This window comes from Mesoplodon densirostris, chromosome 14 (genome assembly GCF_025265405.1).
Source record: "Mesoplodon densirostris isolate mMesDen1 chromosome 14, mMesDen1 primary haplotype, whole genome shotgun sequence".
Lineage (NCBI taxonomy): Eukaryota > Metazoa > Chordata > Mammalia > Artiodactyla > Ziphiidae > Mesoplodon > Mesoplodon densirostris.
The window spans coordinates 80,575,233-80,586,015 of record NC_082674.1 but is presented as its reverse complement, the minus strand read 5'-3'; positions in this window follow the sequence as shown (position 1 = coordinate 80,586,015).

Genomic DNA, 10,783 nt, shown 5'->3' with positions numbered 1-10,783 from the left:
GGGATACAGGGGCAGGAAAATAAAGAGGAGGGGAAGGAGGGTAAAACCCTTCGGAACAGCTTGTGCTCGTGGCTAAACCTGACCTCCCAGCACACCTGGCTCCACCCCAGGGTGGCCAGGTCTAGGGGTTTGTCATAGGCAAGTTCCTTGGGGGCTAGGAGCCCTTCCCCTTCTCAAAGACTGATGAACCTGCTTTTGGGGCCCAGACCTGAAGTGGGCTGGGGCTACTTCAGTGAGGTCTCTGTGGAAGGTCTGCATCTAATAAAAGGAAAGAAAATGAAGTGTAGGGTTTTGTTTTCCCACTTAGCCAAGAAGAGGCTCTGGAGTGTACCTGGCAGTCATGAGGAAGGATGTGATAAGTCATACTGAGTCAGACTCTTTCAGGATGTAAGGAAGGCACTTGTCCAGTTTTCCTCAAGGTACGTGAAGGTACATAAAACATGGGACCATCTCACATTATCAACTAGATTGCTCTGGATCACAAGTAACAGTAAACTCAACCAAAATATTCAATAAGAGCACTTATTATCTCCCCAAACAAGAAGTCCAGAGGAGGGTAGTTCCAGGATCGGTTAATTCAAGAGCTCTGTGATGTCTGGGCTCTGATTCCATTTCCCAGAAATTCTCATAGCTTTTCTGTTTGGTTGTAAGATGGCAGCTGGACTTCCAAGCATTATGTCCTCCTAAAATTGCTTTCAAAGGAAGTATTTTCCTCACCAGTGTCATTGCATCTGAAAGGATAACATTTCCCAGAACCTCTCCATCAGAATTCCCCTTCTTTTGGCCAGACTAGTTTACATCTCTGTCCCCCAATCAAATACTGGCAAGGGGGAATGGGATTACCCCTTCCCATGGGATGGTTGGTTTAGGCCAATCATGATTCATCATCTGGGGCCCACCTTCTCTGAGTACACTGCACCTGGATTCTCAACAGACAAGTTCTGTTGTCAAAGAAATAGGGCACCATGTTTTAGGGAACCATGGCTCTTGGTTAGGCTTAGGGCAGACATTACTAATCACTTATAGCTCTCTTTCTTTGACAGTCATTGTCAATCAAAGTTGGCACAGGAGATAAAGCATGTGTCATCTCGGCCTTAGATAATGTGAAGTAAGGGAGCAATAATTCAGGGTATCTTTAGTGACCCAGTCATCTTATTGCCTCACATAGTGTCTTTAAATATGTCTACAAATTCTTTGACAAGCTTTCCTTCAAAAAGTGGCATCATATTCCCCTCCCCTTGAGCAGGGGCTGGACCTGGTGACTCATTTCTAATGAACAGACAATGGCAAAAGTGATGGTGTGTGAATTGCGAGACTAGATATAAAAGGCAGTGGAGGTTTTGCTTTGTTCTCTCTTGGATCACTTGCCCTGGGGAGGCCAGCCGTAATGCCATGAGAGCACTCCAGCAGCCCTACAAAGAAGTCCATGTGGGGAGGAACTGAGACCTTCTACCAACAACCATGTGAGGGAGCCATGCTGGAAGTGGATCTTCCAGTCCCAGTCAAGTCTTCAGATGACTGCAGTCCCGGCCAACATCTTCTCAAACTTTGGGGTTTGAGAAACCCCACACCAGAGCCCTCCAGCTAAGCCACTCTCAAACTCCTGACTTTCCCACAGAAACCATGAGATAATAAATGTTTATTGTTTGAAGCCACCAAGTTTTGGGGTAATTCGTTGTGCAGCCAGAGCTGGGACTAGGGCAAAGCAAGTGAGGTATCCAACCGTGAAAATGAGTGCCTCCTTAGACTCTGTGCCCTGACTTCCTCACTGGCCTCACTTTAGTCCCAACCTTGTGTCTAGCAGTATGTAAACCTCCATGCCCCTTTCCCCTTCCCAACATTCTCCAGCTTGTACTTGGGTGTCCTGGGGTTCTGAAGAAGCTGGTTCCTTCTCAGGGTCCAAGGGTGGAGCATGTGACTAAGCCTGTCAGCACATTCCAGTACCCTTAGGTCAAGGTGACAGGATCAGTTGTAGCATGTGACCCCCTCCTGTCCAATCAGAGTAGATGTCAAGCCTTTTGCTAGGGATGCTGGGTCAGATATGATTCCACTCTTGTGACTGAATAAGGTAAATGTAATCATGGGACTTCTGGTAGCTTTTTTGGGACCTCTGAGGGGAGTCAGTTTGGGGATAAAGCTGTTAGCAGGATACAAGAAACTGGGTCCTTGGTAATATTGTTCAGCTGCTAGATTAACACCTACCTAAAGCCAGCCTCCTTTCAGAACTTTTCAGCCCACTGAGCTAAGAATTTCCCTTTAAAACATTTAAACCAGTTTGAGTCTGGTTTTCTGTTACAGGCAAAGGAAAGCCCAAATGTGATGTTAAACACACAGAGAAGACCCCACATTGGTTACTCACACAGATGCTGCCAAGGATCCAGCTGTTTCACACTGTGCAGAGTAAGTATCCAGATGTTCCGTCGAACGTTCTTGTTTCAGCCAGATGTTGAGTATCTTGTAGATGGAGGGTTAACATGATTTAATGCTTAAAAGCAAATACTCCTCCTTTCTCCTCCCTCCCCTGCCCCCCATCTGGTGCCTGCCCTCTCCTAGTCTCGTCCAGATAGTCATGTCCCACCCGAATCCTCAGGTAGGTGCTATGATTTGTATCATGTGGTACCGCCTACCCCACTTGTCTCCTTCCTCCACAGTTATTTGGACCAGGAATTGGTATCTAGCCCACAGAGCCAGTCTAGACACTGGGCAACAAGCCACGTGTGGCCTGGCATGAAGAGGCGAGCTGGGGCGATCAGAGTCTTTCTTTGTCTCTCTGAACTGAGATGTCTTGAAGAAGGAAGTGGTTCCAGGCAGGGCCATGGAGCAGAGATGGGGCCATGGGAGAACGTTAAGCTAGCAAAGGTTATGCAGGGAGCAGAAATGAGGGGCAGGTGAGGCTACAAGGAGAGAAGAACTATCCTAGAGTCCATGGAAAGAATAACCGACTTCCTGACAGAGGGAGTGAGCTACGGAGAAAGAGATGGAGGACAGTTAGTCAGGATAGGCTAGATTCTGCCATGGGAACAAACATCCCCCAAATCTCAGTGGCTTAACCCAACAAGAGTTTTTTCCTGACCATACACGACTTGTCCATCACCGGTGAGCAAGGAAGGCTCTGCTCACTGTGTTTGTGTGAGAACTCAGGCCATCAGAGGCTCCACTTTGACCTGGGTTTCCATGATTGCAGAGGTGGGGGAAGGAAATTCAGCCAATGACATGTCAGCTCTTAAGGCTTCTGTCCAGAGGTGACACATGCCCCTTCTGCTTACAATTCATTGGTTAAAGCAAATCTCATGGTTGTGCCTAATTTTAAAGGTAGAAGAGTCGTGTGATGCTACTGTATGCATGGAAAGAGGAAAATTATGAGTATTTGTGACCAGCCTTATTGATGTCCACAGAGAGGGGAGCTGGTCCCTAGAGCAGCCTCAGATCCCACAGGTCCAGATTTCATGAGGCCCTGCCTTACTGTGGATTGTATTCACACAACATCCCCATCGCCCTTTTTGTCCCACACGTGCCTTGCAATGCCCATCATCCTCCACACATACATTTGTTTGTTTCTTGCAAATTAATACCTCCCTCCTGGGACTTCATATTTCCTTTGAATGCTCCTCTCCCACTTGGGGACTCCGTTCCTCAAAAGCAAAACGTTGGGAACTCTCTGGCGGTCCAGTGGTTAGGACTCCACGCTTTCACTGCCGAGGGCCCGGGTTCGATCCCTGGTCAGGGAACTAAAATCCTACAAGCAGCGAGGTGCAGCCAAAGAAAGAAAGCCTAAAACCAGTACAAACCATCTTCGTGTCTCTGTTTTATAACAAGGTGGGGATCTACAGGCCCTCCTGCCTCGGGAATATCAGAGAAGGCTTCGGAGAAACTCTATTTGCACATGAAGACTTCGTAGGCTCCCCTGGCAGGGAATGCCATATCTATGAAGTTTCTAGTTCTTAGTATTTGCCAAGCACTGTGCCAAGAACTTTGCCTGAATTCTCTCATTTAAAATACTTTTTGACCTCACTTTGCAGATGAAGGAACTATGGCATAGAAACTGTGGCAACTCCCTTGAGGTCTGATTTTCGTATCTATGCTCCTCACATTATAGTATACATCCAAGAAGATGGTGAGGTGCGCTTTGGGGCTGATGGGCCAGACTGGGGGACCAAGGTTAATCTTTGAGGAGAAGATAAGGGGAGGGGGAAGCTGCCTCAGGTGGGTAGAGAGCTTACCTCCAAGGAGGAAAGACATACTTAATGGGGCAGGGTGTGGTATCCTTCAGATGCCCTTGGGCCCAGACTCAAGTCCCACTTGGAGAAGATTGAGAGATTGAAAGAGAATAAGCTGTTTTTGATTGAGCACATATAGTGACCAAATTGTGGTCTCTAAGCATCTTTTCTCACTGAAAGGAACCAAGGCTTCTTGGAGAATGGGCTGTTTCCAGGTCCAGAGCAACAATTATATAAGATAAGCCCAGAGCATCTTTTATTAGAAGGTAAGACAGCTGTCAAACACCACTGAGGTCGTGTCAAAAGGACTCAGATGCCAGACTGAAGGATCTCCTCCTGGGTAAAATGGGATCATTTGAGCATCAAATACAAAACTGAACAAATGAAAACCCTGCAATGAATTGAAACACGTCAAATATATATATATATATATATATTTTTTTTTGTGGTACACGGGCCTCTCACTGTTGTGGCCTCTCCTGTCGCGGAGCACAGGCTCCGGACGTGCAGGCCCAGCAGCCATGGCTCATGGGCCCAGCCGCTCCGCAGTACGTGGGATCTTCCCGGACCGGGGCACAAACCCGTATCCCCTGCATCGGCAGGCGGACTCTCAACCACTGCGCCACCAGGAAAGCCCCACGTCAAATATTTTTTAAAGTCCATGAATTAAAATAGGATACTAATAAAAAAACATTTGGAGGCTGCTTATAGAAAACTAACTCACTATTCTGAGAAGTGATAAATAAAGGGAAAAAAGTTTTCAAAAAGCTACCTGTGGGGCATCCCAATGATACAGTGAAGTTAAGGATTAGTTGAAAGGCTTCCCATGTACTCTCCAAACCTGCCTCTGGCTTTTTCCAGGCCTGAATTTCCACCATTAGAGACTCATTTCTTTGAGGTTACAAATGTCCTGAATCGGAGTCAGAGTAACCTTGGGAAAGGTTTGTTAACTACTTTCCTCACAGATTGTGACAGAGGAAAAGTGGTGAGTCCTATGGTTCCTGGAGTCTGAGCAGGTAGGGGTACAGCCAGAGAAGAAGGGCTGGAGGGGAAAGATCTTGGAACCATCATGGAGGGCAGGAGAACCCCCTGGGCTGGCCTTCTAGAGTGCAGCTCCTCGGTAGCCCAGTCAGATGAGGTCTGGTCCAGCAGGTGGAAAGAATGCCAGAGATGTACATTTATTCTACACCCCAGGGGCTCTCTTTCCTCCCCAGTTCCCTCACGGGACCCTTGTCCCTGGGCAGGGGGCTGTTTGCAGCCCTGCTCACTGGCTCTGTGGCTGAGCCAGATCGTGGCCAGGCTACGCTCACTCTGGAGTCCGCTAAGCATCCTCACCATCCCCTTTCCTACCCTACCACCCCACCTAGCCCCTTCCTGTCCCTTGGGCCTCTCCCATCCCTCCCTCCCTGCTTCGTCGTGGTCCTCTCTCACTGAGATGAGCACCCGGATTCCAGGCCCGAGTCCATCCCTCCCTAGTTACGCTCCTCAGCCCACCTCTTCCCCAGGGACCGAGCGCCCAGTTTGGGGCTGACCTTCCAAGTCTGGTCCCCACACGCCCAGCCCTGACTATTGGGTCCTGGCTGAGCGCCCCCATCCTGACACCTGGCCTTTGCCTGACCCCAAGGGTAAACTTGGGCGCCAGCCTCAGCCCTCCCTGGCTGGCCTGTCCCCCAGCACCCGAGCCTGGGTTATGACATCTTTCCACTGAGCGGCTCTTATTTGGAGAAGGCAAACACGCCAGCACATGCACACACGCACCCCTCCTCGCCCTGACGCCACACGCGCTGGCGTGAAAATCCGGCTGGCCGTGTTTATTTTTCTTCCTTTAATTTCCCCTTTAGAACAAACACCAGTCCTGTAACACAGACCACCTTCTCCTTTCAGATCCGCAGCCTCCCGCCCCCCACCCCCGTCCTCCCGGCGCAGCTGTGAATGAGAACAGAGTAAGTCTTTTAGCAGGAGGCAGTGGCCTGAATGAATTGATACCAGCCTCCAAGCCAGCAGGGAAGGAGGGCTTGTGAGCATGTGCGTTCGCTTCTTAGAAAATCTTTGCACATCCCCAAGCTCCTATTTTTCCCTGTGCCTTGGAGCAAATGCTTCCCCACCTCACCCCCCTCCGTTCACATTTGATTTGAATTCCTTTTTGGTCCCTTGCATTTTGTTTTCTGTTTTCTACAAGGGAGCCTGAATCAGGGCCTCAGAAAAACAAGGCCGGGCTGCCAACTGGAAATGTTTGCTCTGGGGGCGAGTTCGGAGGCTGGCGTCAGGCGGGGCAAGATCCGTGCCAGTGGAATGTGATTTGGGGGGGAAGCTGCAGGTCACTCAATCGCTGGCAGCCCGCCCGGGAGCAACTGAATGCTTTCTGAGCTCTGTGTGTGTGTGTAGACTTCTTTTCCTCATGCAAACAGAGCCCTGGAGACGTGGAGACAGAATCATTAGGAAGAAACTAGACAGAGGTTTGGAAAATCAGGGGAACCAGCGAGATTAGGTGGGTGGGGGGAGGGAAGAGGATGCCAGGATCTGTGTGGCTACTTTATCCAGCACCCATTGTGTTCTCTGCCTAAAGCTGGGGGCTCTCAGGAGCAAGGGGCGGTGCAGACCACCCTGGCCCCCGGTGACCCGTAGGCTCTTTGGAGAAACAAGGCTCCCAGGACAGGACACAGTCAGGCCAGCCTGGAAGTTCCCCCGAGCAGGCTGCATGAATGGCTGAGGGTGTTCAGGGTAGGCTTCCTGGAGGAGGTGTGGTAGAGTCCCAGCCCTGAAGCAAGAAGTACAGCTCTTCCTCTGCTTACAATGGGGTTACGTCCTAATACACCCATCAGAAGCTGAAAGTGCTGTTAATCGAAAATGCATTTAATACAGCCAACCTACTAAACTTCACAGCCTAGCCTAGCCTACCTTAAACGTGCTGAGAACACTCCATTAGCCTACACAAACCTATTTTGGCAAACACAAAACCTACTTTATAATAGAGTATTGTCTATCTTATGTAATGTATGGAATCCTGGACTGAAAGTGAAAAACAGAAGTTGTCTGGATACAGAATGGTTGTGCGTTGGTGTGATCGCGGGGCTGGCTGGGAGCTGCGGCTGCGGCTGCCCAGCATCTCAAGAGAGTATGTACCGCGTGTACAGGAAAAGCACAAAATTCAAAATTCCAAGAACAGTTTCTACTGAATGTGTATCACTTTCGCACCGTCATAAAATCGAAAAATCTTAAGTTGAACCATGGAAAGTCAGGGACCGTATGTATTGTGTTGAAAGGGAAGGAGAGGTGCTCAGGAGACTGTCAGCAGCTCCACGGGCCAAGCCTGTGCCGAGCCCGTGCCGAGCCCTTTACAATGACGATCCCTTATCCTCCCAACAACCCATGAGGGTCATGGATCTTTCTATCTGACATTGCAAAGGAGGAAACTGAGGCCCAGAGCAATTAGGGAACTTGGCCAAGCTCCTAGCTTGTACATGGTCAGGCGGGGTCAGCTCAGGGCTGTCCTACGTGAAAGCATGACTTTTCCCCACCGCTGAGGGTCTTTTCCCACTTAGCCAAGTTCTCTGAGTAAGGGCCTGTTTTTGTTTTTCTATTTTTTTGTCCCTGGAAAAAGAACTGTTCAATTTGAGTTGGACATCTAAGATGCCAAGGTAGACTTTCCAGAGGGCAGTGTGACAAGCGCTGGGAGATCCAAGAGGAACTTGCTTTGTCTCACCATTCCCAGGAGGTGACGGCTGGCAGTCCCGCCAGGGTGCCTAGCAAGCCAGGCCTCTCCAACAGCCTGGCTCACCTTATCAATGACCTGTGTCCCCTCCCGCACTCCTCAGCATCCCCCCGTCACACGCCAAGTTCTTTCCCACCCCAAATGTTCGCCGTGGGACTGCCCCCTTCAGGGGTCTTCAGAAGTTATCTGCTACTCTGAGTAGTGCATGAAACCCAGGTGGACCAGAGAGAATGGTTTTATCCAGGGCAACGAGCATGACCCAAGAGCTGGAGTCGGGGGACCCAGGGGTACCAGTACTTCTCAGTGATGTCAAGCTAGTCTGTCCCCTGAGGGGTGGTTTGTATGTTCCCTGAGCTGTCATAGACGGGAGGAGAGAATCTAAGATGCAGAGTTGATATACAGGTTTTGGTGGGAGGGTGGGTGTCTGACCCACTTCAGAAGGATTCTTGGTCAGAGAAAGCAGAGTCTATTGCAGGGTCTCTCCCAGACTCGGGAGAGGAGAAGGAAATAAGCCAGGCTTGGCAGGGAGGAGAAGATAGGGGCGAGGGAGTGAAGTAATGGACAGGATGGTTAGACCCAAGCTCATCGGGGAGGGACCAGATGGATAGTTGTCCATTTGATTAGAGCGACTCCACTGGCCATTTGGGGATTTTATTGTCCTGAGGCCAAATAGTTGGTGAGTCTCACCCATTGATTCTTTTTGACCATCTAACCATTAGTGTTAGGTAAACACTGGGGTCGGGGTCACCTGGGCCTGCCAGGTCATCTTCATTGGTTGAACTGACTTAATCCCATGAGATGACTGATTTTACCAGTTATTTCCAGGAAACAGGACTGTATTAACCAAACCCAATCATTGTTTTGGTTTTTCAGAGACAGTCTTTGGATCTGACATCTTTGGACCTCAGAGATATTTAGGCTCCCTGCCACTTACCAACAACAGCCAGCCCGCAAGAAGGCTGGGGAAGACCTTACAAACAATGGGCTTTGGGACTCAGTCTCCCCCATCAATAAAATGGGAAGGCTGGACTAGACCAGGAGTGGTCAACACCTGGCATGAATACTGCCCTCTTCCTCTTTCATCCATGGCAGACATTGCTAATCAATTACAGCACTCATTCCCATGGGACCCAGATCCAGCCTCAGAATCCTTTTCAACACAGGGCTTCAAGCAGCCCCTACCAATCAATTAGATTTGGCATGCATGATAAAAAGCATTTGTCCTTTGGGAGATTGGGATTGACCTATATACACTAATATGTATAAAATAGATAACTAATAAGAACCTGCTGTATAAAAAGAAACTAAAATTTTAAAAAAAAGGAGAGAGAAAAAAAAAGTATTTGGCCTCCGGGCACTAGATGGTCTCCAAGCCTCCCTCCAGCTGTGCCCATCTAGGATTGCAACTGATTTGGCGTCTGAGGACTCAGCCTGGAGACCACCAGATCAACAGCTGTCACTGGGGCTTCCCAGGTCTGTGGGGCTGCCCTTGAGCTGGGCCGTGGACGAGCCAGTACCTTTTTAATTTTCCACGTTGCTAATAAATGTGCATTGCGTCAGCTCCATCCTGCCCCCTCATGTGCTCCGGCTGCCGCCATCAGAGGGGACTTTTCTAGAGAGCTGTAAAAATAGTTTTTGAAGGAGCCTGTACAGAAGAAGTAGCCAAGCCTTTTTGGTTTCCTTTCTTTTCTGAGGGAATGGGGGAGATGGGTAGGGAATACTTCACAATGAAGGAATGTGCTCCTTGGGGAATTTAATGTTGTTTTCCTAAAAAAAAAAAAAGAAGAAGAAGAAGAAGAACTTATCATACACTGGTTTCACATCTAGCCACAGAGCACGCCCGTGAGGACTGGTAACAGCTCCCGGGAGATCACTGGCTTAAGCCAGGTCCTGTTAGGCTGTTGACAACTAGGTCCTGATGAGGAAAGCACTAATGGGCCTCTGGCTCGCTCCCCGCCCGACCCCTGGCTGATCCAGCTTCAGTGTTCCAGTGGGATTGATGGCTTCGTGACAGCGCTTCTCTTGCCTGCAATGGGGGTTAGGCCTGCAGGAGAGTTTTCTCTCTAGCGAGTGAATGATTCATTTTCCCCCATTGTGCTCTGGGTTTGGAAGAGGCTTAAGACAAATGCTAAGATGCTGGGGATGGGAAGATCTCGGGGTAGGTAGGTGCCATCACCTTCTCACTATTCCCATTTTATAGATGAAGAAACCGAGGCTTGGGACTTCCCTGGTGGTCTAGTGGTTAAGACTCCGTGCTTCCAATGCAGGGGGCGCAGTTTCGATCCCTGGTCAGGAACTAGGATCCCACATGCCACGCTGCGTGGCCAAAAAAGAAAAGAAAAGAAAGCGAGGCTTGCAGGGGGCAGGGGACAGGGGAAGCAGGTGCCCAAGGGAAGGGTACATAGTTGGTCCTGGGAAGAGAATGTATCTTTCGACTCCCAGACCAGAAAGTCAAAGCTGCAGGACAACTCTGATAATGTCCTGCCCAGAATTTCTTTTCTTTTTTTTTTTTTTGCGGTACGCTGGCCTCTCACTGTTGTGGCCTCTCCCGTTGCGGAGCACAGGTTCCGGACGTGCAGGCTCAGCGGCCATGGCTCACGGGCCCAGCCACTCCGCGGCATGTGGGATCTTCCCAGACCGGGGCATGAACCCGTGTCTCCCGCATCGGCAGGCGGACTCTCAACCACTGCACCACCAGGGAAGCCCCATGCCCAGAATTTCTTGAACCTGGGTAATGTGTGCTCCTGTCTCGAAAGGTGACACACTGTCACAGAGCCCTAAGACATAGTTATACACTTATGCTTTATGCTTTTAATTCTTATGTAACTATAAATGGAAATAAGTTAATAAATTA